The sequence below is a fragment of the Amborella trichopoda genome, chromosome 3, assembly GCF_054954075.1.
Source record: "Amborella trichopoda isolate Santa Cruz 75 chromosome 3, AtrichopodaSantaCruz75HAP2 v2.0, whole genome shotgun sequence".
Lineage (NCBI taxonomy): Eukaryota > Viridiplantae > Streptophyta > Magnoliopsida > Amborellales > Amborellaceae > Amborella > Amborella trichopoda.
The window spans coordinates 19,952,501-19,959,919 of record NC_142338.1 but is presented as its reverse complement, the minus strand read 5'-3'; positions in this window follow the sequence as shown (position 1 = coordinate 19,959,919).

Below are 7,419 nucleotides of genomic sequence, written 5' to 3'. Positions count from 1 at the left end.
ACCGGTGCACCCCAAGAATACACACTGGGTCGAATGAACCCCTTTTCTAATAGCTCTTGCAATTGCACGTTTAGCTCCTTCAATTCTTTTGGGGCGATCCGATATGGGGCCTTAGAGATGGGAGCAGTGCCAGGGGCCAAGTTTATTTCAAACTCTATCTCCTTGTTTGGGGGTAAAGAAGACAACGCCTCAGAAAAAACCTCGGGCATTCCCTTACTACTAGGATCTCTTCCAGCTTATACTGCACATCCAGATTTTCTATCACATAAGATAAATACCTGACACATCTTTTAGTCAGACGACGATGAGCCTGAAGTGCATAAATAAATTTTATAGGGAAAGCATCCCTGTTACTGTGAAAGTGTAGCTTAGGCTGGGTAGGGGATCTAAAGGTCACACTCTTATCATAACAGTCAACAGTGTCATGGTGTGTGAACAACCAGTCCATGCTCAAAATAACATCAAAGTCCTGGATATGTAAGAGTATTAAGTCTATAGGCAGGACACGTCCCTCAAGCAATACCCCACACCGCTTGAACACCGTATCAGTTACCAAAGAGTTCCCCATAGGTGTGTAAACTTCTAAAGTATAGTCAAGAGGTGAAGGTTCAATATTTAAATGATATATAAAATGATGTACAACAAAAGACTGAGAAGAACCAGGGTCTATGAGAATCCTAGCCTCTCTACCACAAACAAAATGTATACCTTGGATCACTGAGGTAGAAGCTTTAGTCTCCTGCTCCGTGAGTGCGAATACCTGACCTTGAGTCCTTGATCTGTTCTCTGGTTTCATCATAAGGCAATCCTTGACCAGATGACCAGGCTTGCTACATTTGAAACACGCTTTCGTCTTCTTGTAGCACTCGACTACAGAGTGGTTGCTCATCCTACAGTATGAGCATGCTGGGGGCTAATTCTGCCTCACATCGCTTGGAAACGTCTTTTGGATCTTCACATTACCCTGCTTAGTCTTTCCCATAAAGTCTCTCTTAGGCAGCAGCCAATCCTTCCTTCCAAAATGCCAGATAGTGGGGACCTTATTCTCCCTTCCTCCCTAAGCCAGTGCTCTTCACACTCCTTCTCGAAGTTCATCGTTAGATCCATTAATGGGGAGTAGGCCTTATGATTGGTTGTCATCACTCTCCCTCGGATATCTGGTCTGAGGCCCCGCTTTAATTTGCTCACCTTACGAGCCTTTGTGTTGATAATATGCGACGCATACCGAGATAATTCCACAAACTTGGTTGTGTACTACTCTACTGACATCCTCCCTTGCTGCAGTTTGATGAATTCTACTTCCTTCCAATCTCAGATGGAGTCGGGGAAGTACTTCTTATTGAATTCTACAAGGAAATTCTCCCATGTGGTCATAGTCCCTGACTCCACCCAGGACTGCTTCACCGAATTCCACGAATACTCGGCATCCCTTTCCAGCATGAAGGACCCCAATCTTACTTTTTGCTCGTCCGAACACTGTAAGACCTCAAAGATCGTCTCTACTCTTCATCTATCAGCCTTTTCTGCCCCGAGAATACTGATGGTACCAATCTCTTGAATCTTTCAACTATTCCATCATCTACTGATTTGGGACAGGGACAGCCGGGGCCAGCATACAATCCTTCATAACTTGAGTCATTGCCCCAAGCGTTCGAAATAATTCCCCAAAGACCTCAATGTTCTCATCATTCTTTTTCATATTGCTATCATGAGTCCTTGATTTCTTGATCTGAAATAGGAACATCCAAACACTAGTTACTACTCTATCCATATTCAACCTAAGGGTCATTCTAAGATTCTAGGCCAAGAATTTTATCTTAGTACTCTGATACCATAATTGTCTCACCCCAAGTTTTTATAACACTAAAATTCTTGAGATGTAACAGTCTATTCTTAAGGAACAAAACAACTTCGAAATTTTTACTATATATTGCTTCAAAACAAATTTTCCATTAAAAAACTTTCAGAAATATATTTCACAGTTTATAATAACATGACAATATATATATATATATATATATATATATATATATATATATATATATATATATATATATATATAAATATATATACGCCAACGACGAAGAATCACCACTTTCACTTGCACTACAGCTCTTTGAAGCTAATAAAAATAATACTACTCTATCATCTTCACCTAATTCCATGAGTTCTCATAGCAATTCTCGCAACGACAAATGCCCAATGAATATAATACCCTTCGAAGGTGAATTCCCACCTTTGGCAACTCTTTCACATTCCAATTCTCTTATTCACCAAATTACTTACCCTGATGCTAATACTTCTACTCCTGCTTATTCTCAAGCACAATCCAAATCCAATCAAAGGCCTAATTTGCCTAGGTCTTCATACGTTGAACGAGCCTACCTTATGGACATCACCATTGACGACCATCACATAAATACAGACCCCATCAAACTTGCTCCATTATATTTGATAAATCATTTAAACCAAACCAATGGAGTCAAAATCAGAGAATATTATGAAGCAATTCTTATGGAAACAGGATCCATATCTGTTGTCCATTACTACCAACAGAATACTCGAACCATAGCTTACTCCAAAGTCCAAATTAAGAAACTACTCTCTTATATGAGTGGGGATGCAATCCTGCTCAAGGAAAGAAATTGCACAACCCCGATTTTTCACACAAATATTACAAATATGCCGAATACATAGAGGCTTGGCATAAAATATTTTATTACCAAAATCCAAATAATACTCATAGCTGGTATATCCAGTTTCGATTACCTGTTTTCGAACGCTTCCCCAACTGGTTTAAAAACTGGTTTTTAGTTTGGGGATCAACCACTTCAATTTTACCACCTGCTTTCCAAAAAGTGCAGGAACAATTTGTGAAATTCAATAATAGCAATAATGATATTGATAATCACCTTTACTTTGTGGCTCTATATCAACTCCTATGGATTAAGAAATGGGAATATACTATCTCTGTCAATAATACAGCCGACCATACCTACATTCCTAGACTGGGCAAAACCATCTCAGTCAAGTGGTGGGATATCTTTAATATGGATCCCACAACCATAGTTCCCAAGAGAATACCTCCACAAAAACTTATATATCACCCAGGTCCAAGTGACCATAATACAACCAATACTTCCTTTGATTTTCCTACATATCTCCGAAATATGCTCCAATCTAACCCTAATGCTTCCAAAGAAATGCTAGAACAACAAATGAAAGAGATTTTTGCAGAAGCAGGAAGGAAACCGGTTTCATCAGACGAAACCATACAATCCTCACCTTTGCACACCAACCAATATTTGCAACTCGACAAAGCAGATCCAGAAGAAGAAACAGATCTAGAAGAAGAAGATCCAGATGAGTTTAGCCAAAGACCCTAACAAATACTCCATAGTACCTCACCAACAGAAGCCACCGACATACTGTATAAAGATGCCCTGTCACCATCACCATCGACAGAAAAAGACAAGAAGCCACTGTTCACAGATGCCTTTACTGTGGCCACTTCCATAAGAAGACAAGAAGCCACTGTTCACAGACACTTTTTACTGTGGCCACTTTCGTAAGAAACAAACAAGTCACTGTACATGATGCTCTTTTAAGCATCATCTTTTCTCTTTTTTGTCTTTTTCCCCTTTTTGCTTTTACTTTATGTCTTCTCCGGTTCTACTTTATGTCCTCTCTCCCTTTCGGTCTCATCACTCCTTTGCTTCATCTCGAATCAAACTCCTCTATATAAGGAGGCTCCCTCTCATTCCTCAAGCAGGTCGAAAACCAGTTCGGTCGCAAGTCTCTTAGCAACCCATTCTGCAGGACAAAAAGTCTTCCCGAGCTCCTTCAGCTCCACTCTTCTGCTCTCTCCCTTTTTCTGCTCTCTCTTTTTCTCTGCTCTCCCCACATGAGGTTTGGCTTCCGAAGTTTCTGGTATATCTGCTGGTGGTTCTGGCTCATATCTCATGAGCTGATCAAATTCTATTTCATCTGTATCAGTCTCGAGTTGAGATAATTGTTGTAATTCTAGAGTTTTGATCCTATTTTTTAATTGATATACTTCTTTTTTGACCTCTTTGATTTCTTGTTTTAAATCTGAAATTGAAGGTTCTTTTTGTTGAGAAGTATGCTGTTCACTTACTCTTTTCATAATAGAAGCAAAATTGTATTCATCAGGTGTTTTATTGATTGGAGGTGTTTTTGCTTTTGTTTTGGTTAATGTAATAAATTTAGTGATTACAGATCTTTTTTCCTCTGGATCTGTAATTTTCTCAATAATATCTAATATTAAATTATCTTCTTGAGTAAGCATATGAAGATTATGTGTAGGTATAGGAGAACTACAAGTAGTGTCCTTCATTTGAGTTGATGATTCTGTGTCTGTTGAGGAGTCTGAGGAATCAGAGGATTCTGTCCATAAAAGGTCATCATCCTGAATATGTTCTATATGTGATTCAGTGGAATCTGAAGATAGGGAGTCATAATTAATTATGTTATATAATTTTGATTTAATTGAATCATCTAAATGTAATGATTCTATTTTCTTTTTTGATTTGCATTGGTGCTTGTAATGACCAACTTTTCCACATTTACAACATACTGGAAGCTTCTTTTTATTCTTTGTATTTGGAGGGAATTTGTTTATAAATTTTCTTTTAGACTTCTTATATTGTTTATGTACTTTATTTGATTTGGATTTATATTTGTCTTTTTTATATTTTTTCTTTTTCTTTTTCTTATATAATTTTTCAGGCATATTTTTCCTATCTAGATAATATCCAAATTGTTTACAGAAATCACCAAGTTCTTTTCTCTTGGTAATTTGTTGTTTATCTAACTGTCTTTTGAGTTTAAGATCAGTACATAAAGCTAATCTTTCTGCACATATTTCTGCTGAGAGTTCTCTAAGTGTATATGCTGAATATACTATAATTCCATTATGTTTCTTTCTAAGTCTATCTTTGACTTTTTCTGCAAATAAATAAGGTAGACCAGCAATAAATGTTTCTTTCCAGTAGTCTAGTTGACAGTCTTCTCGTATTAATAATCTTGAGAAAAAGACATCTTTATACCATTTGTAATAAGATAATGTAGGACAACGAAGATTAGAGAGCAGATCTTCTGATCTTGCTGCTAATAATGTTGTACTTCCTACAAAATGAAGTGTAATGGTATATATTAAGGTGTTCACTGCATCACTTTCAGTATAAATTATTTCTTGATTTTGTTCATTCCTGGCGGTCCATTGTCTTGTATTAGTCAGGATTCTATTTTTGGTTTCATCATCAACATAAACATCCCACCATCATCTTAACCAACCAGTGAATCCATTAACTATTGCTTTAGCAACTTCTTGGTCTGGATTTCCTGCCATTTTGTTTGCAGAAGCAAACATTGTCATGTGTGTCATGACATCTAATATTTTTAGTTCAGATATTGTCCAATTAACTATTGATCTTCTTGAGTATGACACAACTTGTTGTATAGCATCTTTCTCAAGTTGGACATCAACAGGTGTGGGTCTTTTGTGATATGGTAAAGCTGTAATTGGTTTCCAAGTTTTACCATAAGCTATTATATTTATATCAATAGGTGTGGTATCCATAAAAGCATTTTCTTGGTTTTGGATAGTATCCTCTATGACTGGTTCTAGTTCTTCCTGGAGCATCATTGTTTCATGCTCTGGTATTTTGGATTTTCCTTTATCAGAAGATTCTGGTAATGGACTAGGAATAGTTGGTAAAGGAATACTGGTTTTGGGAGAAGAAATTCCTTTTATGTCTAATTGAGCTAATTTGGCTATTAACTGATCCATTAAGGTTTTATTATTTTCACCAATAAGGAATTTATTTTTATTTAATTCTGGAGGTGGTTTTTATTTTTATAAATGCAGTCCAGAATGCTGGATTAGTTGTAACGGCAAAAAAGATAACTTTGTTTAAAACCAATATTAGGTTTTTAGGACATATGATTCACCATGGCACAATTATCCCCATAGATAGATCCATACAGTTTGCTGATAAATTCCCTGATCAGATACTTGATAAAAAAGAACTTCAAAGGTTCTTAGGATGTTTAAATTATGTAAGTAATTTTTATCCTAATCTTGCCATAGATGCGAAACCTTTACATGATAGATTAAAAAAGAATCCTCCATCTTGGACAAATATTCATACTAAAGCAGTTCAACTAATTAAACAAAAGGTCAAAACACTTGTTTGCCTTTCTCTTCCTCATCCTACTGCTTTCAAGATAATAGAATGTGATGCTTCAGAAATAGGTTTGGGTGGTATTCTCAAACAACGCATCGATAATCAGGAACAACTACTCAGGTATACTTCTAAAGCCTGGAATCCAACTCAACAAAACTATTCTATGGTCAAAAAGGAATTATTAGCCATTGTTCACTGTGTTACAAAATTCCAGAGTAATATTCTCAATCAACAATTGTAGCAAAGGATTATATCTTCGAAACCTCAGCCTTAATAGATTCAGGGGCTGACCTTAATTGCATCAACGAAGGTCTAGTACCTTCCAAATATTTTGATAAGACAACTCAAATATTAAATACAGCAGATGGCAGTAGACCCTTTATCAATTATAAATTATCTAATGCTTCTGTCTGTAACAATCATCAATGTATTAATACACCATTTATTATGGTCAAAGGACTAAGCCAAGCAGTTATACTTGGAGTCCCATTTCTTACACTTCTATATCCTTTATCAATAGATCAAACAGGAATATCTTCGAATTATCAAAATGTACCAATACACTTTGAATTCATTCAAAAACCAAAACTAAAGGAAATTAATAATGTAAAAAGTCAGTTACAAAATAAAGAAAAATTTCTCTGTACTTTAAAACAAGAAATTAAATATAAGTATATAGAAGAACAAATAAAAGAACCTTTGATTCAACAAAAGATTCAATCAATTCAACAACAGATAGAAACCTCTATATGTAGTGAACATCCCAATGCTTTTTGGGAAAGGAAAAAGCATAGTATTAGTCTACCATATGAACAAGGATTTGATGAAAAACAAATACCTACAAAAGCTAAACCAATACAAATGAATATTACCCTATTAGATATGTGTAGAAAAAAAAATAGTGACCTCCAATTCAAAAAGTTAATACGACCAAGCTCTTCACCTTGGAGTTGTGCAGCTTTTTATGTAAATAAAAATGCTGAAAAAGAACGAGAAGTTCCTCGATTAGTCATAAACTATAAACCTCTTAATAAAGTTTTAAGATGAATTCGATATCCTATCTCAAATAAGAAAGATTTATTAGATAGAGTAGCCAATGCTTATATCTTTTCCAAATTCGATATGAAATCTGGATATTGGCAGATACAAATCCAAGAACAAGATAAATATAAAACAGCATTTAATATACCATTTGGACAATATGAATGGA